General features: G+C 38.2%; 1 protein-coding gene across 3 annotated transcripts in view; it reads left to right on the top strand.

Annotated features, from left to right (window-relative positions):
- Positions 1 to 24,523, top strand: part of kdm4b (lysine (K)-specific demethylase 4B) — a 535,771-nt gene that overhangs the window by 318,244 nt on the left and 193,004 nt on the right. The gene's annotated exons all lie outside the window — the stretch shown is intronic.

The raw sequence follows: 24,523 nt of genomic DNA, 5'->3' as shown, positions 1-24,523 counted from the left end.
AAAATTTTTTTAGTTTTCTTTTCAGTTATTTTAATTGGGGAGAAAAAGCCTTTTCTTTTCTCCTCTTTTTTATCTCATTCAGAAATATTCTGAGTTCACGTTAGTGTCAGTGTTAATGATAATATCTGATCTCCAGTGGTGTCCTTGTGCTTTGGTATTTAATAAGTGACACAGTTCATTACATGAAGAGTTAAGCACAGTTGCATTAATATGTATTTTACGTTCTGCACTTCTGTTGTGCTAGGATTTAATGCTTCGTGGACTTGAGGAAAGGGTAGAGAGAAGGAAGGAAACTAATTGAAAGTAGAATGCGGATGGTTGAAATACTAAAGTTTTATCCTGGATAGATGAGAATATTACGGTCAGAATGAACCATTGTGGGTAACTTTCTATTCTTGTTTAAAATATACAGCCCATGGCATTTGTTGGCCAGCCACCCTTATTGACATTTTTTTTACACTGAATTAGAGATGGGTGTGGAGCTTTCATTCATTAAATTTCCATTTCTTCTTTGATACAGAAGTGGAACTTGACTGTTGGCAACATCTAGACTTGTGTTGAATTGTATGTTCCTGACCATGTTAAATGATTTCAACTATCCAGTATTATTAATGTCAAGCTGTCATAATGCTTATCACATGCGGCATTTGGTGCTGTTAAAAAAAATCTCCACATGAGCTATGTAATCATTGACCATAAAATTACTGAAGCATTTAAAGATTAATGATGGAGTAATGTGGAATTAAATCTGCAAGTCTTCAAAGTAGCTTGTTTCAGCTTGTAATCATTTCGTAAATGAATCAAGTAGGGAAATAAAGCCCAGAGCTGTGTTGGGCTTGAAATTCTGCCCTGTGTTCTTTTAGGAAGAGAGACAACTAACACCGGAATATAGCAAAACGTGGCTTTATTGCAGAATTCGTAACTGGCACAGCGAATCCACGGAGTCGCTGGAGAAGGCGTTCTGTTTTCCCCTTACAATCTGCTCTTATTTATACCCCTTTTCCCCCCAGCACACCCCCCGTTACATATTAGGTAATATCGGGCACTTGTGTCCATCTTATTGGCCCGCAGCCATATGCTCACGAGTTACCTGTTTCTTTTGTTTACTGAATCGCGTGACACTAATAGTATCGGTGTAGCGGGGTCCCCAGTTTCGCTCCCCCTCCCTCGCATTCCAGCCTCCTAACATTATGTGTGTTACGTGAGCCACTCCTGACCTGTAATGGCAGTCCCGAATTAACCCCAACAGCTGGTAATTGCTTTCCCACCACCATGTCACCTACGCAGTGCATTTCCCCACCACCACTCTCTGGTTGGTCTGTTTGCCTGCTTTAAAAACAATTTTAGGATTTCTCATTTAGTCTCATGATCTAAGTGACTGCTTTGCACATATGAAGCTCATGGGTGACATCAGTCTATAAAGTCTGGTCCCTGGAAACAACATCTTTTTAAACAATGCTGTTGTGGAATTTATTACTATATATGGGAACCTGTTCCGTCTGGGATTTTTACTTTTTTTTGATATTGGGGATTTTTAGCAAGGACTGATTACACTCTCTAATTAAAAGGTGACGGACTGACTTTTTGAGCCACTGCTATGCTTCCACAATCTTCATACACAGGCAGATTCTGGGTACATATTGTATAGTAAGATGTGACATTAATTTAGGCTTACTCTTTCTGACTTCTCAGCTACATATCTTGAGGTAAGTTGAATCTTTAAATAAGAACTGCATTCCTCATACAGAGGCTTTCTCTTGTTGACTCATGCCAGCAATTTTGAAAAGGAGTTGGTTGTAACTTTGGATGCCTAAGAGCTGACTGCTTGGAGCAAACTTGTTGGGCTGAAGATTGTGAAGGGTGCTGTGGGATATTATGCTACACCTGTGGAGTGCTTGTCTTATCCCGTGTGATTGGTCGTGGCACTCATGAGAAAATCAAATTACGTAGTAGTACATTAGGTGCTTGCAGGCTATCAGCAGCTCTAGATATCGAAAGGAGGCAGTGAATAGAAAACACACACTTCAGGAATTAAATTTGTTTATTTAAAAAAAAACATACATACAAAATATTTACATGAATAAAAACAATTCAAAATTCCAACATTGTTTAGGTTCCAAATCTGAGACATCAAACAAAAACCAAATTCCTCCTTGGATTTTAGATGGACCTCCTTAGTTAGAATAACATTTATTATTCCAATTTCTCTAACTAATTAGATTTAGTGTATTCACTATTTGAAGATTAACCTTTCCTCTTATTTATCCCTAGTTAGTGTAAACTAATGGAATTCCTATTATTATGGTTAACTCCAGTGTAAGTTCTAGGTCAGTATGTCTACAAATTCAAATCTCTTCCCCCCCCCCCCCCACAAAAAAATATAGCTTAACTCCTTCCACAACAAATTTTCTAACATCACAACTTTTACACAAAGTAAATCTCATTCAGTAACTTATCAAAGTCTTTGCAAAAATAATCAGTTCTTACAGAAAATCAAATTTTCATTCTTCGATTGAAAATAAACTTAAACATCCAACCGTATTAAATTCCCTACGTCTTTTGTTCTCGTGCTGATGCTTCAGTCTTGGGTGGCTCACCATCTCGTTTCTTAGTTTGTTTGATGGAATAGTTGGTCATCCATGAAAAGTGGATTCACAATACTTGCACGAAAAAGAACTGACCAAATCCCTTGGTATGATTTAACAGAACTACCGGTAATTCCCAGTTACACGGTAGAGATCTTGGACACTCGTCTTTGTCGATTCTGTCTCACTATAGCTGCTGCTTGTTTTAGCTGTAGCTTCAGTAAACCTTTTATCGATATCCTCTCTCCTCCAAGGCTTTAACCCTGAGGTTTTCAAGTAAGTAGGGTAGAGATACTAACTACTAATTCCACTTTTAACAGTTTATACCTTTAGTTTCTAATAGTTTGCTGCATTTCTCTTGCTTGTCCGCACCTGCATCATAGCTTCTTTTTGCCCCAGATTCCCTTTTTTCAAAAACAAAATTCAGTAAACCTCATTTTCATCCCCTCCACCGAGCTTTCTAACATTACATCTTTGGTTTTAATTAACCTGGATTACATTAGCCATGCAGTAATAAAACTACATTCCCTCAGCTCATAAGTACAAGGATTTTCAGGTTCACGAAAGACTTGCATTTTGTATAATTTGTGACCACAGGACATACCGAAGCTTTTGACGTCAGATTTCAGGCGTGATATTATAACAAAAGAAATGGTGGATAATTTGTGCAGAGTATGCTTACTCATGCAGCTAGACTTATTTAAAATTTATAGTAATTTAATTTATAGTAATTTTATGTCTTTGCTGTCATCAAGCAACAAATTTCACATTCTGTAAGTCAGTGATTTTAAAAAAAATCTGATTTTGATGTATCTTGAGCTCTATCATTTCTCATACAGGAAAGATTCTTGTTTCTTGGATTCTGAAAGTGATAGTTCCCTTTGGAAAACATGATTAGATAGAATTTGATTTTACAGTGCTAATAGTGATGCCATTTCAACAAAACTCTCAACAATTTTGAGATTTGAACATTCTTAAACTGATTTGAACATCAGTTTAATGAGAAATCTCAGGGTTATTCAGCTGTTCGCAGCCTTGTGAAATGAAGAGAAATCTGTGGAATTTACCTTAAGTATTTAGAAACTTTACAGACTAATTTTAGTGTAAAACATTATTTGTTGCATTTGATCTGTTTTAATGGTATACTAAATCATAATTGCTGCTCAGAAAATTCTGAGTTAAACTAAATATTAATTTTCAGGGTATAATAGATATTAAAATCTATTAAAATGTGTATGTTGTAATGTTTATATTATTCCCTATGAGAAATTTAACAAACTTGGTTTTAAAACTTTTTCCTCCCTGGTTTGCTGTCTGTGGGGATACCTTTAGTGTAATCAATCGTCCAGCCAGCTTTATTACCTTAGGTGCAGAAAGCCAGTGAATTAATTAATTAATTAATTAATTGAATTGAATTAATGCCTAACAAAAACCAACACAGGAAGAAGGGAAAAACAATTGCTGAAGACATTGGCAACTTGAAATAATAAAAGGACAAAGCCACAGGTCGTTCACTCTTTACCCAATAGCTGTAAAAACTTAAAAGTTAGGAATCTCTTAGCTTCTGGAAAGATTCCTATACTGGCGTTTATTATGCTTATTGCATGTGAAAGGGAATATATTTTGAGAATATATTGAAATATTTGAGGTTGTAATAAACATAATGGAATAAAGGGAACTTACATGAATTATATTTGGAATTCCAAAAAGGGTGCAATTAAGCTGTCATTTTCAGGGATAGGAAAGATCTTTGTTGACCAGGCATTTTATACACGCTGGTTGCATACCATTGGGAGAATGTACTTTCTACAGCCTGCTCCTAGGCACCGTTTTCTGAGGAGAGGCAGGGCATCAGCTAAACAGTGACACACAAAACGCTGGAGGAACTTGGCAGGTCAGGTGCATCTATGAAAATGAATAAACAATTGATGTTTTGGGCCAAATCTCTTCTTCAGGTTTTTTCTGTTTATGTGAACACTTATTATTGGTGGGATCCTTAAAGAAAAAAAGTTAAGGTTATCAGGCAGAAACACAGGATAAGTAAGGAAAAAATACAGTGTACAGTAGATTCTGATTAATTGGGACACTTCAGGACCAGTATAGTTAGGCTGCTGCCCCAGTTAGCTGAAGTTTCATGGAACTAATTAAAGTATGAAAAAAAGACAAACTGCTGTTTAACCAAGTAATAAATTGTGTATTTATATGAAATACAGAACAAATTAGAACATTACTACAGTACCATAAAATTGTGTAATATTTATCAACGGAGGAATTCATCCGGTGTACGCTGTCATGTTTTTTTGATTGACTGTAAATCTACTGCCTTCGTACAATGTTTTGGATGATTGCATCCTTGATATCTTCATTTTCATTGTAACATTCAAGATGATTGTTGATGCCTTCAAATTCTTCATAGTGCCTCACTTGTTGGAGTAGTGAAATTGTTTCATTTACACTCCTGGCTGTTTCTGTCATCTCCAAGCCTGAATGTTTGAAACTGCAGTGAGCAAAACAGTTCTGAATTGTCTAACTGCTTATTTCTCACTAAATATCAGTGACTAAGATCACTGCTTTTTGAGCACAAACACATGCCACTAACACCTGTTCTAAGCATGGTGTGGTGTCTAACAGCCACACAAGTGCACACAACTCATGCTAGTTAGAAACTGTTCAGCAACAATCTCCTGAGCCAGGCAGGTGGATTAGTGTCCAAATAAAAAGGGAATCCTGGATATTTTAATGATTTAGCCTCTATTCTTTAAGAGTTGTCCCAAATAAGTGGCTGCTGCAGTTAACTGATAGCCCAACTAAATTAAGTCAACAGAATTAGAGGCTTTGTTCGATGAAGTGCAACGTACTGTGCATAAGTGGGAACCAGTACATGGATTTCCAGGATGCATTTGATAAAGTGCTACATAAAGGTTTTTGCAGAAGATAAAAGCCCTGATGTAGGAAGATATTGGTATGGAGGAAAGGTAGGCTGGCTAATACAGCAAATTGGTCTTTGTCCACAATATGCCATGGATACTGGGACCTCAATTTCCCACAATGGATGCAAATGACCTTTCCGAAAGTACTGATGCTATATTTGTTAAATATGCTGATAACATAAAGCTAGTATGGTGATGAAGCCTTAAGGAGACTGCAAAGGCTTATGGATAGATTAACAGAGTAGGTAGAGAACTGGCAAATGGACTACAATGAAGAAAATGTGGAATCGTCCAATTTGGCAGTAAAAATAAATCATCTTATTGAAGTGACAAGTGGATGTAGAATTTTCAGGGTGAGTGGGAGTGGGAGCACTGTATAGCCCACCATACAGATGTTAGTAAATAAATATGTTAATAGAATGATATTTTGAAAAGGGAATTGAGTGTGAAAATAGAGAGGTTATACTTCAGTTTTACAGTGCATGGATGTGATCATATCTGGCAAACTGTGTACAATGTTCGTCCCTGTTTTTAAGGAAGGTTATTAATACACATGATGCAAATTTGTGGAAGTTTACTAGACTGATACCTGGAATAGTTGCTTTGTGATGAAAGGTTCGACAGGATAAGCTTGCATCTTCTAGGGTCCAGGGGATTAGATCCTATGGGGACTTGACAAGATAGATATCGAGACAATTATTTTTTTTTGCAGAATCTAAATTAAGGGGTCACTTTTAAAGTAATTGAAAATAGGAGTTTATTTTTAATATTGCTTTGTGACCAGAAAGTGGACATTTGGCCCATCCAGTATATGCTAGCTCTGAGTAATCCCACTCCACCACCACCTGCCTCCCATTTTCCCAGCAACCTTTTTATTTTGCAGTCCCATCAGGTATGCCCTCGCCCCAGATTCTAAAAGTCACATCCACTAATAGCAACTTGCAATCACTGATTACTTTACCAACCTACATGTCTTTGGATTGTGGGAGGAAACCCAAACACCTGTGAAAATCCTAAGTAGTCACAAGGAGGTCAAGGGATATGGTGGGTAAGATGATGGAACTAGGAATGGGAAGAGTATGAAGATAGGCACTGGGAGAGGGGTGATAGGAGATTGGGCTGGAGGGAAAGTTTGGGAAAGGGGAGATAAATGGGAGGACCTGAAATGGATCGAGAAGAGAGGGATACAGGAAGTAAAAGTTATCTGAAATTGGAAAATACAGTCGTCATATAATTGGGTTGTAGGCTACCCAGGTGGAAATTGAATCTGCTTCCACATTTGTCTGTCTCCCAACTCCATCCCTCCTTCTCTACATTGGGCTCCGATAGCCCATCATCCTTCTCCCATGCTCAATCTACCAAACATCGATTGGCCTCTGTCACACTCCTCCCTGACTCCTCTTTATATTGGGATCTTCCTTCTCCATTCTCAATCCTGATTTAGGGCCTTGACTAAAATGTCATCAGTTCCTGTTCCTGTTCTGCCTGCCCACCATTGATGCTGCTCGCCCACTGAGTTCATCCAGCAGATTGAGGACAGCAGCCTTAAGTCTCCTGGTGATAGATATAGTTTCCAGTATAAAAATTGTGGCGGGAGGAAAGGAAGTAAACTGATAGCAAATTGGTATTTTTAGAAATTGGACACAAATTGATAATGACTTTTTTCCATAAACTTTTTTTCAATCTTTTGTAAACAACCCACAGCCTATTATTTGAACACCTGTTTGGTTTGAGCATTGAATTTGATACTTCTGTCTAATTATAACATAAATATATTACAAATTTTGTATAGAATAAAAATTATCCATCACCTGTGATGGTGTTGAGTCTTCACAGTTGGAAATTGGGGAAGATGTAGGTGTGCACACTTCAGTAAATTGGAAATCCATTACTTTAACATGATTTTATGGTATCTCTTCTGGATAAGATGGTGCTTCCAAAAATATGCAGTAGCTTCTTGTCGTCAAAAAGATAAGAAATCTGACTAAAAGCATCACTAAAAATATGTTTTGTGTGGTAAATTGTGTTAAATTATTGTCACAAACAATGAAGGGGCGAGTGATGGCGAGGTGAGTTTGGGGGATGAGCCAAGATGATGTGTTGCAGAATTGTTGCAGGTGGAGTTCTGATGCCTGTACAGTTGGGGCCTGGGCAAAGAAGTTCCAGTGCTCATTCGACTGGCCCAGGTGCAAGGTTGGATCGCTCTGGGCACTGAGCTGATTTGAAGAGTTTCAGAGTGGTTTCGGGCTGGGCATATCGCTGGTTGGCGTAGTGTAGGCCCAGGGCCTTTCACAGCAATGCTGTCTGGGTCCTAGTGTGAGGTATGATATGCTGTTTAAACAATTTAAATGCTGGCCCAGACCAATTTTGCTCACTCTCCATGGTCTTCACTCGTCTCTCCAGGGTGCCAGAGCCTTTCGCTGTTCAGTCATTGGGTCAACATGAATGCTGGCCCAGATAAACTGAAAAAAAAAAAACAGGGCATTGGATAGGACAAGAGCCGATTTTGCTCGTTCTCCGCAATGGTCATATCCATGGTGCTGAGGCTATGAAGACTGCCCGTGCTCTGTGCCTTCTAATATGATGAACTGATAAGTGAAGTTTTGGGCCTACTTGGGCTGCTTTGTGCTTTGGATCTGAGGACTCGATTTTGGTTGGGAGTGTTGTTGTTCATTTCAGTTGTTTGCATGATTTTTCTTTTTTTTCTTTTGCACTTCAAGTGTGGTCTTTTATCTTTATTTTTATTCTTTTTTTCTTAATTGGGTTCTCTCTGTTTTCTTGCTTTGTGGCTACCTGTGAGCAAGCAAATCTCAAGGTTGTATAATTTATACATTCTTCGATAATAATAAATGAATCTTGGTAGCTCAGTGACAAATAGTCATAGACATCAGTTGTTAAGTCACCAGATAATAGGATTCTTCCTTAAAGGACAATGTTTTTCTGCATTATTTGTGTATTTAAAAAATTGCAACTTTAAGAATAAATTGATTTTTATACAGCTGGTCTTTAATCCAGATAACCAACAGATTATTAGATTATTTTACCATCAGTGTATACAAGTGAGTCTATGTCCGATGGATTTTAAGATAGCTATTAATTTCTGGTTTGCAAATATGAAATCGTCAAAGAATAGAAGATGGTTTTGCATTAGTGAAATTAGGCATAGAGCTTTGTATTTGCAGATCAAATGGGAAGGGAAGTTTAAGTATTTTGTGGTGTTCTATCTTAAACCCTGTGACTTGGATGTGATTGGTGGTGGGGTGGGCAGGCGTAGAGGAAATACATTTTCATTTTGTTTCACTTTTCTGTATACTATGAAAGATAATTATGTTCAAAATACTTTTCAGAAGTTTGATGTTAATAGATCACTTTTTTGAATCTAATTGCAATAATAAGGTTATTGACAATGCATAACCTAGAGTTTGCAATTCTTGGAAAGGTATTTTGTGTGTAAGAGGGATGAAATAATGATGTTTTCAGGATTAAAAATGAAAGCCCCATTTTAACAGTTACAGTCTGCCAGAAGATTGCATTTGAGAGCTATGAATACACTTAACATACGCTCTTATCTCAGTTTTTTGTACTAAATCTACAAGCATTGGAACACCTGGAAAAGTTTGAATGGTTCTTGCTGTCTTTTTGAGATGAAGCTTTAATTGCAGTACAATTCTGGATGTTGTTAATCTGAACTGTTTATCTTTTTCTGGGCACCGAGTGCAATACTTGAGAGTAATCCTGTGTTACTGGTATTGTTACAGGGAAAGGAGATGTGTTCAAAGTCAATATCACAATCATAAATGTGGATGACATTCATTGGAATATGTGTTGTGACAGCCACACACTTTTATATCATTTACAGACTGAGCCAAGGTGTTAAACATAAATGATAAGCTTACAGAAAACTTTTGAAGTGTACGCAAGGTAGTATTTGGTTTCCCAGTATATCCTGCAAGTTAACTGTGATACAGATGGAAAGCTGAAACAGAGCCATTATAAAAAAATATTGAAAAGGGACCCAAGGCAGAATTGTTTCATACAGAGGATGGCTGCAATCTGAAATGCACTGCCCAAGAAGGTGGAGAGTGTAGTATTTAAAAGGCATTTGGACAAGTATTTGAATCACAAAGCATAGTTGGCTATGGACCAGGGCTTGATAAATATATGTATGATGGATGGCATAGGCATGGTGTGCTGAAAGGTCTGTTCCTGCACAGTGTGACTGAAGCTGCAAGCGAGCCAAAGTGATTAGGTCAGTAACTGCAATCCTGACCTGACTTTGGAGCTGAAGCCCATCAGTGACCTCACTGCAATCTCTGGCAAACATTGCTTTAACATGATTCAAACAACTCTTGCCTCGATCTATTGTTGCTTTCAAAAATTATTAAGACATTCGTCAGATTTATTGCTCCAGTCACCTCAGTTAAAAAGGTGGATTACCCAAAGGATAATGCTCTGGAACCAAATAAAATTAAGTTGGTTCAAAAGGGTTTACAAAAAAAAAAAGGTCATCAGTCAAAAGACCTCTCCAGGGTCTTCTGAAATAAGAATACCCTGTCAGTAATAGGCTGACAATGAGAATGCTGCCATCTCTTTTCTAACTCTTATTGCTAGTAGTCCCATGGGGTTTTAATTACTAATACGTATCTGTTGCTTTCAGAGACAAGCTGAGTCTGGCAATGTGTCTGAAACCCATTATTCACTAGGTTTTGAGTGCCACCTTCAGTTAAAATATGTTTGATTGCAGACTTGGGACAGTTGTATATATGTATACATGCAAATAAATACTTGTTAAAGTTAAGACATTGCTTATATACTCAATAAAGATACTAGAGAAGTTGTACTCTGGGATATGTGAACTCTTTGCATTATTCTCATGTTGACACCATTCCATTTGGGTCCTGTTGACTTTGGAAACAGTACAGTCCCATTGCTGAAAAACAAAGGAATCCATCTTGAGTGATTAGTTGTTCCAATGGTGCTTATATTGACTTGTGATTTATATAGATGTCAGGTTATACTTTTAGAAAGTCTGGAAAATTTGGAACCAAGAATCGTCAGTTAGCTCCTCTCATTAATCAACCAAGAAAAACTTATGTTCAGTTCTAACTGAAGTCTCCATAAGACTCCATAAATACTTATGGCTAGTGTATCAAGAGTACGTTTTTAAATACCATGATAATTATTATTGGCAGCAATTTCTTTAGTTTCTATTTGACTCTTTTTTCCCCCCCTCTTTTCTTCTCTCAACCCTTTCCATCTTTTAGATGGAACAATTATTATTAGACCATTTATATCTATTTTATATTTTCTCCTGTCTTGGGGAAAATTCTTCATTTGTACCTAGTTCTCCTGTCTTGTTTTCTCTGCAGGCCAAAATTCTACTCTAGTTTAACCGTATTGGCTACATGAGAAGCTGGATTGAAACTTTAATGCCCCAAAAGCTTAGTTCTGGGCTCACAGCAAGTAAAAAGATGTTAACACTTATTTATCATTTACTACAAAAGGCTGGCCATAGTAAACTGTAGAATATTGTTACTAAACATGCACCAGGCAATGACCGTCTCTGACCAGAGAGGGTCTGATCCTGTAGGGAGAGCATTGCTGAGCTCTCCCTACAACATCTGGGGGAGGTGGGGGCGGGGGGGGGGGGTGTCACCATTTGCCAGGAACTTTCACCAGCCATTTCCTGTACATTCTTTGGCGACAAAAGCAATGCATAGACAAGATGTCCTGCAGTGAGTGATTTGCCTCCTGATTTTGTAAAGTCCGTCCACATTCTATTATTCACAAGTTAGGATTGTGTTGGAACGTCATCTCCATTTGTCTGGGTGACTGCCAATTCCAACAACTCTCAGAGGTAAAATCATCCAGGACACAGCAGCCTGCTTGATTTAATCTTGAGCCACCCCTTTAACATTCATCCAGTGGGTACACACAAAATGCTGGAGGAACACAGCAGGTCAGGCAGCAACAATGGAAATGAATAAACAGTTGACGTTTAGGGCTGAGACACTTCTTCAGGACTGGAAGAGGAAGAGGAAGACTGGGGGGAGAGGAAGGAAGATAGCGAGAATGTGATATGTGAAGCTTTTTGGGTGGGAAAGATAAAGGGCTGGGGAGGGAGGAATCTGATAGGAAAGGAGAGTGGACCATAGGAGAAAGGGAAAGAGGGGGGAACCCGGGGGGAAGTGATAGGTAGTTGAGAAGAGGGTAAGTGGTTCGAGTGGGGAATAGAAGGCGAGGAGAAAGGGAGGGTTTTTTTTACTGGAAGGACAAATTGATATTCATGCTTGCAGGTTAGAGGCTACCCAGACAGAATATAAGGGTGGCTTCATCTTGGCACAAGAGGACGCCATGGACCAACATTTAGGAACGGAAATGGGGATTGGAATTAAAATTCATTGGGAAATTCTGCTTTTGGCAGATAGACGGAGGTGATCGACGGAACAGTCACTGCACAAGAAGCAGACTGTGATTTCTGTTTGCACCATCTCCGAGCACGAGGTGTAGTGCCAGTCAAATAACCTCTTCCACAGTGTCAACGAGACAAAGGAGATGGTTATCAACTTCAGGAGAACTCAAACTCACACTCCTCTGTATATTGGCGGCTCAACAGTGGAAACTACGAGCAGTTTCAAACTCCCAGGTGTGCACATCTCACACAACCTCTCATGGTCCCAGAATACAACCTATATAATCAAGTGAGCACCTTAACTTTCTAAGGAGGCTGAAGAGAGGTGGGTTATGCATGTTAATACTCATAGTCTTCTACAGATGCACAGGAGAGAGCTTTCTAACATGTTGCATCACTGCATGGTACGGAAACTGCAATGCAGCAGACAGGGAGGCTTTACAATGGGTAGTCTAAACTGCCCAGCGCATCACCAGCACCGGCCTACCCATCATGAAAGACATGTATTCAGAAAGATGTCAGAAAAAGGTTAGCAATATTGTGAAGGATCCCCTCCACCTTGCTCATGGACTGTTTGCCCACTTCCATCGGTGAGGAGGCTACGTAGTATTAATGATGCCAGGACCGTCAGTCTCAAAAACAGTAACGCAGTAAGGCTGATCAACATCTTCGACCCACTGACCGATCCCACAATATCACACCCTCCTCTTCTTCCCCCCCCCCCCCCCCCCAACCACCTTTACCATTTCCTATTAGGGCCACTTGTACCTAAATCACTTTATGTACATATAATCAAAGTATACAAGCTATTTGATGTATTTATATTATTGTTTTTTTATTTTATGGCCTTGGTGTGTTCTTTCATTGTTACTGAGTCATGGAGAACGTTAGCCAGATGGACTATAGAGCACCCCATTATCTTTGCCACTGATTAGATTAGAGGTTACTTACAAATATTACAATACATTTGAATAAAAGAGGAGAGAGTGAGTGATTTGTATGATAGGTATAATCACAGTATACCTTGGGAATTGCTTTTACACTGCTATGTCTTTCCATTGTTTTTTGGTGCAAGCTAGTAGCAAGAACAGTGTAAACTTTGCCAAGAAAATATAGTGGAGGGCATTAGTTAAAATTGCAATACTTTTAGATTTTTCTTGCTGGCTGCACAAGTTCCCTGTATTGGGAGCTGATGGCCCACAACACTTGTCAAATTTGATAGAGTTGAATGAAAGCTGGAGCTGCCTCTGCTGAAAGCTATTAAGGGAACCCTGTGAAACATTGCTTCTTACACCTGAGTTGTTACAAGCAGTTTATTTTGAATGTATCTGCCTGAAAAAAAGACAGGTCAACCTGTGTTGGAATTAAACTTTAATCTTAAACTGGGAGAGAACTGATTGAGCTTTCTCACTGAAGTACTCTTGGATGATATAATTCTCCTATAAATAGTTCCTTCTGCAGTTTGAGATTTGCCAAGTTGCACTTCATTTTATTTTAAGCCTACTCAACAGGCTTGTTTTTGTAACCACTTGGAGTACAGGTTTTATTGTTTAAAAGCACAATAAATTCATGAAGTTTGTGGCACTTGGCACAATGCAGTTCTGGAGGACTGGAAAATTGCAAATGTCACCTCCATTCTTTCAGAAGGGAAGTAGGCAAAAGAAAGGAAATTATAGGCCAGTTAACCTAACCTCAGTGCTTGGGAAAGTGTTGGTGTCCATTATTAAGGATGAGGTTTCAGGGTACTTGGAGAGTAATGATAAATTAAGTCAAAGTCAGCATGGTTTTCTGTAAAGGAAAAACCTGCTTGACAAATCTGGTAGAGTTCTTCGAGGAACTAACAAGTAGGGTGGACAAAGGAGAGGCAGTGGATGTCATTTACTTGGACTTTAAGAAGGCAGTAGATAAGGTGCTACACATGAGCTGCTTAACAAAATAAAATCCTGTGACATTATAGGAAAGATTCTGACATAGATAGAGAAATGTCTGACAGGCTGGAGGCAGCGAGTGGGAATAAAGGGGGCCTTTAATTGTTGGCTGCCTGTGTCCAATGGTGTTCCTCAGAGGCTAGTATTGGGACCACTACTTTTCACATTGTTCGTCAATGATTTAGATAATGAAATTGATGGCTTTGTGGCAAAGTTTGCAGATGATACAAAGATGGGTAGTGCTGAGAAAGCAATGTGATTACAAAAGGACTTTAACAAATTGGAAGAATGGGCAAAGAAGTGGCAGATGGAATATAGTGTTGGGAATAAAGAATAATGCATTTTGGTCAAAGGAACAGAAGTGTAGATTATGATCTAAATGGGGAGAAACATCAGAAGTGCAAAGGGACTTGGGAGTCCTTGTGCAAGACTCCCAGAAGGTTAATTCACACTTTGAGTCTGTAGCAAAGAAGGCAAATGCAATGTTGGCATTCATTTCAAGGGGAATGGAATATAAAAACAAGGAGATAATGCTGAGGCTTTATAAGACACTGAGGGACTGATAGTGATGAAACCTCTGTTGTTGATAAAATCTCAGCTGGCAATGAGGAAGCATTCAGGAGTGAGATAGATCAGCTGGTTGAGTGGTGTCTTAACAACAACCTTGCACTCAATATCAGCATGACCAACAAACTGTGTACTTTCAGAAAGGGGAAGTCGGGAGAACACGCACTAATCCTCAACAAGAGGTCTGTAGTGGAAAGGGGGAGTAGCTTTAAGTTCCTTGGTTTCAGCATCTGTCCTGGGTCCAACACATTGATACAGTCATAAAGAAGGCCTCCTAGTGGCTATACTTCTCTAGGGGTTTGGGTAACTTTGCAACGTCGTTAGCGACTCTTGTAAATTTCTAAAGAAAGATGGTAGAGCGCATTCTGACTGGCTGCATCACAGCAAATGCACAAAATCATAAGAGGATGCAAAGGCTTGTAGACTCAATCAGCTACATCACAGACATGCTCCCTACTGTCAAGAATGTCTGTAAGAGACTCCCCACATTAACTGTATAAATCTTTTACAAATAACACTTACTTCAGAGACATGGTACTTTGATTGTTTCAACCACTTTGTTCTCTGTAGTTCTTAACTATGTTCTGGCCTTACTTGCAATTAAGTACTTTGTTAGCGTATTGGTAGATTTAACCTAGTGGTTCTGTTCCAAGTTATGTCTACCTATAATGTAGCACCACAGTCTTAAATCTTAAACATAGCTCTGTTTCAGTCATTCTTTGAGTTAGCATTGTTTGTTGAATTAACTGACCATCATGCTTTGCTTTTCAACCTTATGTATATTAATGCAGGTTTGTTTTGCAATCTTTATCTTGATATACGCAATTGATAAAATGTTGTTTCTTGGTAACAACAGCATTAAAATAGTCTAGAAAATCTTTAGAATACCCCTATTTATTTATGACTCTTGAACGTTCCTTTAAATTACCTCTTTCAATTTACGGGAGATAACAGCGGTTCCAAGAATTATTGTGGATACATTTGCTAAAATAAGTTCTCTTGTGAAGACTACTGAGACCCCAGGCCACCTAGCTCTGATGGCCATCTGCATTTATTTGTCTGCCTTTACCTGGATTTATTGACAAATTATGTATTGTGGCAATCTTAGTTGTAGCCTTAATTTGGTTTTTGTTCTAGAGAACTGTAAAAAGCAATACTACACACAAAATGCTGGAGGAACTCAGCAGTTTAGGCAGCTTCTACCTAAATGGTCAATATTTCGAGCCGAAATGTTTTGTCAGGTCTCATGAATAATATCTTGTGATTATTTAATGGCTAAATAACCTAGAACATGGGTCAAATCCCACATCTAAAATTCAGTTAATAATAACCTGGGATTAAAAAATCGTTTTAATAATCATGGCAGGAAAATTACTAGACTCTTTTAAACTAATGCCTTTCAAATTAGAAGTATTCCTGTCCTTGCCCAATCTAGCCTTCATGTAACTTCAAACTCGCAGTGGTGTTGTTTAAATTAAATGGCTTCTGAGAAGGGCCAGGCAAGCTACTCTGTTTCATAAAAACTGCTCAAGCAATAAACAGCACAGATATTCCCACCAAAATAAGCATCAACATTGCACATAGCCAATTCATTCCCAACCCAGATAGATAGATACTTCTCCCCCTCTACGTCCGATTCTTCTATTATAGTTATTGGATTTATGGAGTATGCCCGCAAGAAGATCAACCTCAGGGTGCAAATGGTGGCATACAGTGCCTATCAAAATACTCACACGCCTTGGAAGTTTTCATGTTTTACAACATTAAATCACAGTGGATTTAATTTGGCTTTTTCTTGACACCGATCAACAGAAAAAGACGTGCCAAAGTGAAAGGAGATTTATTGGCATTTGATTTACAGTGCCAATAAAAAGTATTCTCTCTCCCCCCCCCCCCCCCCCCCCCCAAAGTTGCTTCAAACATCATCAATACATTTCAAGACCTAGGTCTCAATACTTGTGCAATTGATTTCTTGATTTCCTCACTTGTAGACCCCAGTCAGATCAGATTCACAGCATCTCCTCCACAATCACCATCAGCACAGGGACACCAACAGGCTGTGTGCTTAGCCCCTGTTCTACTCAGTTTACAGTGCCAATAAAAAGTATTTGTTTCCCCCCCCCAGAAGTTTTCATGTTTTATTGTTTTACAACATTGAATCACAGTGGATTTAATCTGGCTTTTTTTGACACTGATGAACAGAAAAGACTCTTTTGTGTCAAAGTAAAAGCAAATTTCTACAAATTAGTCTAAATTAATTACAATTATTGAACACAAAATAATTGCGTAATTACTCATCCCCTTCAAGACAGTATTTAGTCTATGAACCTTTGGCAGCAATTACAGCCTTGAGCCTGTGTAGATAGGTCTCTATCAGCTTTGCACACTTGGACACTACAGTTTTCCCCCCCATTCCAAAACTGCTCAAGTTCTGTCAGATTGCATGGGGATTGTAAGTGAACAGCCCTTTTCAAGTACAGCCACAAATTCTCAATTGGATTGAGTTCTGGACTTTGACGTGGCCACCGCAGGACATTAACTTTGTGTTGTTTTTAAGCCATTCCTGTATAGGTTTGGCTTTATGCTTGGGGGTCATTGTCTTGCTAGAAACATATCTTCTCCCAAGTTGGCAGTTCACTTACAGAATGCATCAGGCTTTCCTCCAGAATTTCTGTGTATTTTGTTGCATTCATTGTACCCTCTACCTTCACAAGCCTTCCAAGGCCTGCTGCAGTGAAGCATCCCCACAGCATGATGCAGCCACCACCATGCTTCACAGTAGGTATGGTGTGTTTTTGATAATGTATGGTGTTTGACTTGCGCCAAACATAGTGTTCAGTCTGATGACCAGAAAGCTCCATTTTGATTTGATCAGACCATAGAACCTTCTTCCAGCTGACTTCAGAGTCTCCCAAATGTCTTCTGGCAAACTCTAGCTGAGATTGCATGCAAGTTTTTTTTCTAGCAGTGGCTTTCTCTTTGCCACTCTCCCATAAAGCTGCAACTGGTGAAGCACCTGGTCATCAGTTGTATGCACTGTCTCTCCCATTTCAGCCACTGAAGCTTGTACCTCCTCCAGAGTTGTCATTGGTCTCTTAGTGGCCTCCTTCATTAATCCCCTTGCATGGTCACTCAGTGTTCGAGGATGTCCTGCTCCAGGCAGATTTACATGTGTGCCATATTCTTTCCATTTCTTGATGATTGGTTTAACTGTACTCCAAGGGATATTCAGTGTCTTGGAAATTTTCTTGCATCTATCTCCTGACATTGTACTTATCAATAACCTTTTTGAAGAGCTGCTTGGAGTGTTCTTTGGTCTTCATGGAATAGTTTTTGTTGATTCATCAGCAGTTGGACCTTCCAGATAAGGTGTATTTTTACTACAATCAATTGAAACACCTTGACTGCACACAGGTGAACTCCATTTAACTAGTTATGTGACTTCTTAAAAAAATTGGCTGCACCAGGGATGATTTGGTGTGTGATGTTAAAGGGGGTGAATACTTATGCAATCAGTTATTTTATGTTTTATATTTTAATTAATTTAGCTCACTTTGTAGAGATCTGTTTTCATTTTGACACGCAAGAGTTTTTTTCTATTGATCAGTGTCAAATAAACTAAATTAAATCCACTGTAGAACAATAAAACTTGAAAACTTCCGGGAGGTGGGGTGAATACTTTTTATAGGTGCTGTAGCTGTATGCATTTCTTACCAGCTTCTCAAGGATTGAACAGTAACTGGCATTGCCAGTGATATAATCCACAAAATCAAAGAAGAAGTCATTACTGAGTGATCTTATTCTTCAAAATGTCTTGTACATTATTATAGTATGCAGTAAATTATAAAAGCTTGTGATGCTCTTGGTGTGTCTCTGATGAAATAGGACCTGCTTTTCAATTTAATGACAATTAGTTGCACATTGAGGATATTCTACTCTATTACAGGTACATCTGCAGACGGGGTAATTATATTGATTCTAATACCTATGACTCATTAAAATATAAAACAGTGATTATTCAGCAGTCAATTCAGGTGTGAATTGCTCTTAGAACTTCATGTAGATTGTACTGGGTTTCTCCACAGATACCTGTTCTGCATTAGAAATTAGTCAACCTTGTGATTCACTATATTTCTTCCTACCACAGTTAAATAGCTGTGTTTGTTATCTCATCTCTTTGCTCACTTCTGAGCATTGCCCATTCAAAGTCAAAGGAATCAAATATACCAGAAGCTTCTGTGATACACGGCACTACTGTGATGGACACAAGAGGTTCTTCACATTCTGGAAATCTTGAGCAACTTACATACAAAATGCCAGAAGAACTCAGCAAGTTGGGTAACATTTGTGTCATGTTGAAGGGTCTTGGCTTTTTAAATGTCAACTGCAGATTCTACTCTTAAAATACTGTCTAACTTGCTGAGTTCCTGCAGTATTTTGTGCTTGTCACTACAATGATGGAATATTTGAGGATATGTAAGACAGAAAATACTCAGTGCTGCAAATACCCAGTGGTTTCAGTATCGATATCGGACAGGCAGTCATACATCTTTACACTCTCATCTTATTTTGCATTAATGAATCTAAGCAATGAGGGAACCTGCCTGAGGATATTTCCATAGCTCTGCTGTCTGCTGAATTCTTAGTTATGATGCTACTCTCATAACCCTCTAAACTGAGAACTAATTGTCAGCAATAAAGTGTAACAACATTCCATGAGTCCCTTTCAGTGAAGCCTAGCACCAATATTTGTACTCCCGAACTCCACTGGGTCACTGCTTCAGCTGGTTCTTGTAGTCACCTAAATTCCACATACAGTTACTTTGCTCTGCTGGTCTCAGTTTCTGTTCATTTTTTATGGAAAACAAGTAAACTACAGAGGCTAGAATCTGAATCAAAAGTAGAAATGGGGGAAAACTTAGCCATTCAAGCAGCATCTGTGGAAAGAAAAAACAAGTAATGTTCTGATCAGTAATTGTCCCTCAGAAGTTTCCTCAATTCTGAGGTAGAATCATTGACCAGAGATGTTGACGTGTTTCTCTTTCTGCAGATGTTGCCGCGTCATTCCACCATTCTAGATTTGTAAGCTGCCTTCATCCCAGTCCTGTAGATCTGTGATCTTGAGAACATTTTTTCACACCCCTTGTCTTAGCTAATGACCTCAGTTATGGTGTGACTCATCTTTGTTCACATTCTTTCTGGGAGTGGAGGTGGGGTTGCGGCATACCTTAACCACATTCAGGCCGTGGCAACTAAAGGTACTTATCACAGTAACCAGAACCATGATCAGTATGGTGTGCTCATCAGCTGCATAGTGCTTTAAGTTCTTTAACTCCTAATGTACTTAGCCAACCTTCCCATCATGCCCTATAATTACAGTTCTACAGCGATTCACATATAAAAGAACAAAAGGAGTTTATTCAGTGCTATAGCTTGATCAATTCATGGTATTGAGCTCAGCCCCAAAATCTATTAATTTTCAGATTTTAATTGCTTTGAGGTCTAGGCTAAAACTTTCGGCTTGCGTGTATACAGAGATCAGATTTTTGACACCCTTCCTCTATGAGAATCGATCTCACTGCCTTCCATCTGGCCTCAGTGTGATAGTAGATGGAAAAGCTGAGAATTGTAGAACAATATGGGTAGTTGTATTCAATATTGTTAATTTTTTTTTAGAAGAACACTCGTTTGTTCATTATTTGCCATGTCGTACAACGCAGGTGATCATGGACTTTCTATGACTGTGATTGTTTTTGGCAATTTTTTCTACAGAAGTTTTTTCATTGCCGCCTTCTGGTCAGTGTCTTACAGTATAATAATACTATATATATTATAAACATTGATTCCCCTGAATAAGTGCAATTAAGGTATACATTTTAACTGACCAGCATGCCTGAATTATCCAGACATAGAGATCCTGTTGTTAGATAACAAGCAGTTCAGCTGTTGTTACTTATTTGATATTATGGCGTAAATAAATCACTCCATTGCTGCTACATATTCTATAATGTCTTTCTGTCATCAACTCTTTTTTTTCCATTGTCCCTGATTTTCTTTTGATCAATACATTAGTAATTTAGGATATGCAGATATGACACTATCCCATTTGATACAGTGAAAAGACCCTAAGAAGCCTTGTACAAGTTATAGAAGGATAGTGTGAAACTTGATGTGGTGAAAATCAAGAACAGTAAGGGTATGTTATCTGGTGAGCTGAAGGAATTCAAAATGGCGATGGACCAAATCAAGTGGAAAGTTTCATATTTCTACAGTCAAGAATACATGTAGATGATGGATGCACTTGAAGAAAGTAGAAGCAGACTGTTCAGAAGAGTTTTGTAATATTAAGCTTGTAAAAGATAAAGACGTAGGCAGCATTGGTAAAGAAAGAAACACAGATGACGTTTTAAGTTCAAGACCTTTCATCAGATCTAGAAAAACATACAAGTTTTCAGAACACAGAAGGAGAGGAATGGAGAGAACAGGAAAGTCTGTGAACGAATGGACACCAAGAGATAATGTAGAACAGATTGGCGTCAATTGGGAAATGAGTGTAAAGGCTTGTTAGTGGTTGACAAACTCTCAGGAAGAGAAATAATTAGAAGAAAATGAATGAAAGAGAAGGAACAGCTGTTGTTAGCTTGGTTGGTACATGTACTTTCCTTTTAGTAGATTTGAGTTGACCATTTCAGGACAGGTGAGGACACAAAGAGCTTTGCCTCATGTTAATTTCTGTAAGCACTCTTTGTTTGCTGCCGTGTTGGGGATGGGTATGGGGGAAAGTGGGGGGGGGGGAGAACATGGTAATAAATTATGTTTTTAATTATTACAGGAATTGATCTTAAGGTGCTCTGAATTTGCTATGAACTTATCTGATACCTAACTTTCTAAGCTCTATACTATCTGTATTATTCAGCTTGTTTCATTTCAGTCGTTTTATCTTTTATATTAAAAGAATTAGATTTTCTCCATGTAATTGAGACACCAAATAATGTTGAATGTTTCTATATGTACAGGGGTTTTGATTTGCTTGTCTGGTAATTTCCAAACCCTGTTCTTGATAATTGAACATAAGCCATACAATGTACTTCCTAAAATGAAAAATGATTTTAAAGGCAGTTAAGCAGTGCGTACACTATGGAGTTTTACAGACGGTGATCATACAGCATAAATATTTCAGGTCATTTGAAGCAAATAAGATGAGGCCCATTTGATGTGTGTTTTGTGTTATTGAATTTGTCCTCTAACAGATGCTAAGAGTGATTGAAAAACACAGTGCAGGTTTTGGAGATTCCCTTTGTAGTATCAATGAAAAGGCCAAGGGGGTTGTGGTATGTTTTACTGGATTTAATATTGTCTGCGTTTGATTTCCGTCTATAGACTACTGTAAGTTTTAAGCACTACTGAGTTTTTCAGCAGGTGTTGTTTGGTGCCACTTCATTCTCCTTTTCTGCTAAAAATTCTTATTGCAGTAGTGTTGATGAATTTTTAGCTCAAGTCCTTCAACCAAATACATTTGATGTTGCAATGTAAGACAAGTAGCTGAAGTAAACTTAGATGAGTATTGCCTCACTGATTTTTAATAGTTCTCATATCTTGATATATAATGCTGGTTCTAAAGTCTTGGTTGATTTATTTTATTCATGTGCAATATATTAGCAATTTTGTAAGTTTTGTACAAGCTACAGAGAAATTTATACACATCTGAGGATTTTGTTTTACATTAATCAAAAAGCAAAGAATCTGGTAGTCAGAATCTGAAATAAAAACATTCATTGAAAACAGTCACTTAGCAGGTCAAGCAGAATCTGTGAAGAAACCTGCTGAGTATTTCCAGCATTTTATGTAGGTTCTGTTTATGTCGAATGTGAAAAATGAGTTGTGTAGCGAGCTTGCATGTTGGAAGAAAGAAGTAGCAGTGGGAAATGCCTTACTAAACATGAAAAAATAGTTTATATAAGGAAACCATTGGAGCTTTGTCCAACTGTGATGTGTTCAAAGTTAGTTTAAATGTTGTTAGTTTAAAATTATCTACTCCATACTTCCCCAAATCCCTGACTTTTAACATTTATTGCCCTCTGTTCATTTGGGAAGGGTGGCTTATGGAATATGTTATTGGGCTTGGTATCCAGACAGCTGGTATTCAAATCCTTCCTCTTAAATTCATGTAATTAAATAAAACTGAATTGCCATTAGCAGTGACCTTAAAGCTAACAGTTCAATGCCAATCATTTGCTTTATTAATGCTCTTGTGATAGCACTTGTATAAAGCACAACATGCACAAAAAAGGCCAGATTAATTGTTCCTTATTGGCTCCTCCCAGATGTTCCTCTGACTTACAGTGTATTACCTGCTACAGTAAATTTCTTAGTGTGAGATGTTGCACTGGCAGGATAGACACTGGAGTCAAGTTCAGGTTTATTGACATTGCCATACATACACAGAGTATTAATGAATTAGATTTTTGCAGCAGCAACAGAATACATCACAAGCACAATAAACACAAATTATATAAACTTAAATTAACATAACATAAATTAAGGAAGGTGGACCTTAAGATTCCTTAATACAGACTGTGGTTATAGCGTTGGGTCAAAAATAGACAACAAAGCCACTTGTCACCACCTACTATTCTCCCTCAGCTGATGAATCTTGTTATTTTCCATGTTTGATTAAAGTAAAATAATAGGCGCTGGGGAATGCAGTAACATGGGGCTACTCTGGCTGGATTTTCAATGAATATGTTGGTAGCAGCATTATCTGGATAAATTATGGTTATAATTACCTTTCTTAATCTGTAACAAGTAGGGGTAGAAGCACTTTGATACCGAAGATGCTCTCTAGTATCTTTATGCTAAATGGAGTTTTATTCAGAGTGGATCTTGAGTTCAGAACTGAACATTTCTGAGGTGCTGATCACGAGTAAAATTCTGTTTCACTGTAACCTCATATTTGTCCTATCCTAAGGTCCAACCTTGTCAATGAACACCTGTAAATGAAGTGTCACCCTTGTGAATCTATGACTAAGGTGAAGTTGTAAAGTTGCTAAAAGTAGAAGCAGTATGCAATAAAGCAGTCAGGCAATATTCATCAAAAGACACATCAAAACAATTACACAAATAAATAGAATCGGATCAGAACTTTTCAGTCCTGCCACATCCAGTCACGAATGGGAGTGGAGAACTAAACAAAGGGAGGAGGCAGCTTTCTGAGCATCACCATTTTGAAAGAATGCTTGATATACAAATGCAAATGTGAACTGAAGCACTTGAAGCCATTCAACAGAAATTTAACTGGACCAACCATGTAAAGTTATCTAGAGTACAGTTTGGAGGCTAAGTATTTTGTGACACATGGCTCATCTTCCAAAACTTTTCAAGATGAACAAAGCACAAGGCTGATGAATGCAGATTGAATAAAGCTCTGGAAACTCTACATCATCAAGGATAAAGTAATCTTTTGATTGCCTGTGAATGTTGTATAAGTTATTGAAAAGTGCAATGAAGCAACTTATAAATGTTTGCAGGTACAAAGAAGGCATGACAGTGGTTGTATTTCATTAGGAGTTTGAGGAGACTGGTATATGTCACCAAAGACACTTGTAGGTTTGTACTGTGGATAGCATTCTAACTGGTTGCATTACCGTCTGGTATGGAGAGACATTGCACAGGATCAGAAAAAAGCTGCAAAGAGTTGTAAACTCAGTCAGCGCTGGAAACTCTACATCATCGAGGACACTTTCAAAAGACGATGCCTCCAAAAGACGGCACCCTTCATTGAGGACCGCTATCACCCAGGATATGTCTTCATCTTGTTGCTATCAGCAAAGAGGATGTACAGGAGCCTGAAGACTCTCACTGAACATTTCAGGAACAACCTTTTCCCCTCGACCATCAGATTTCTGAATGGACAATGAATCTGTGAACATGACCTCAGTGTTATCTCTCTTTTTGCAGAACTTATTTATTTTAAAAAAATATATACTTATTGTAGTTTATTTTTTTTAAAGAATTTTCTATTGCAAAGCAAAGAATTTCTTGATGTATGCCAGTGATATTAAACCTGATTCTGATTTTTCCAATAACACATTTTCGATCCTT

Source organism: Hemitrygon akajei, chromosome 16 (genome assembly GCF_048418815.1).
Source record: "Hemitrygon akajei chromosome 16, sHemAka1.3, whole genome shotgun sequence".
Taxonomy (NCBI): domain Eukaryota; kingdom Metazoa; phylum Chordata; class Chondrichthyes; order Myliobatiformes; family Dasyatidae; genus Hemitrygon; species Hemitrygon akajei.
Note: the sequence above shows the minus strand (reverse complement) of the source record. Positions and strands in the feature narration are given on the sequence as shown.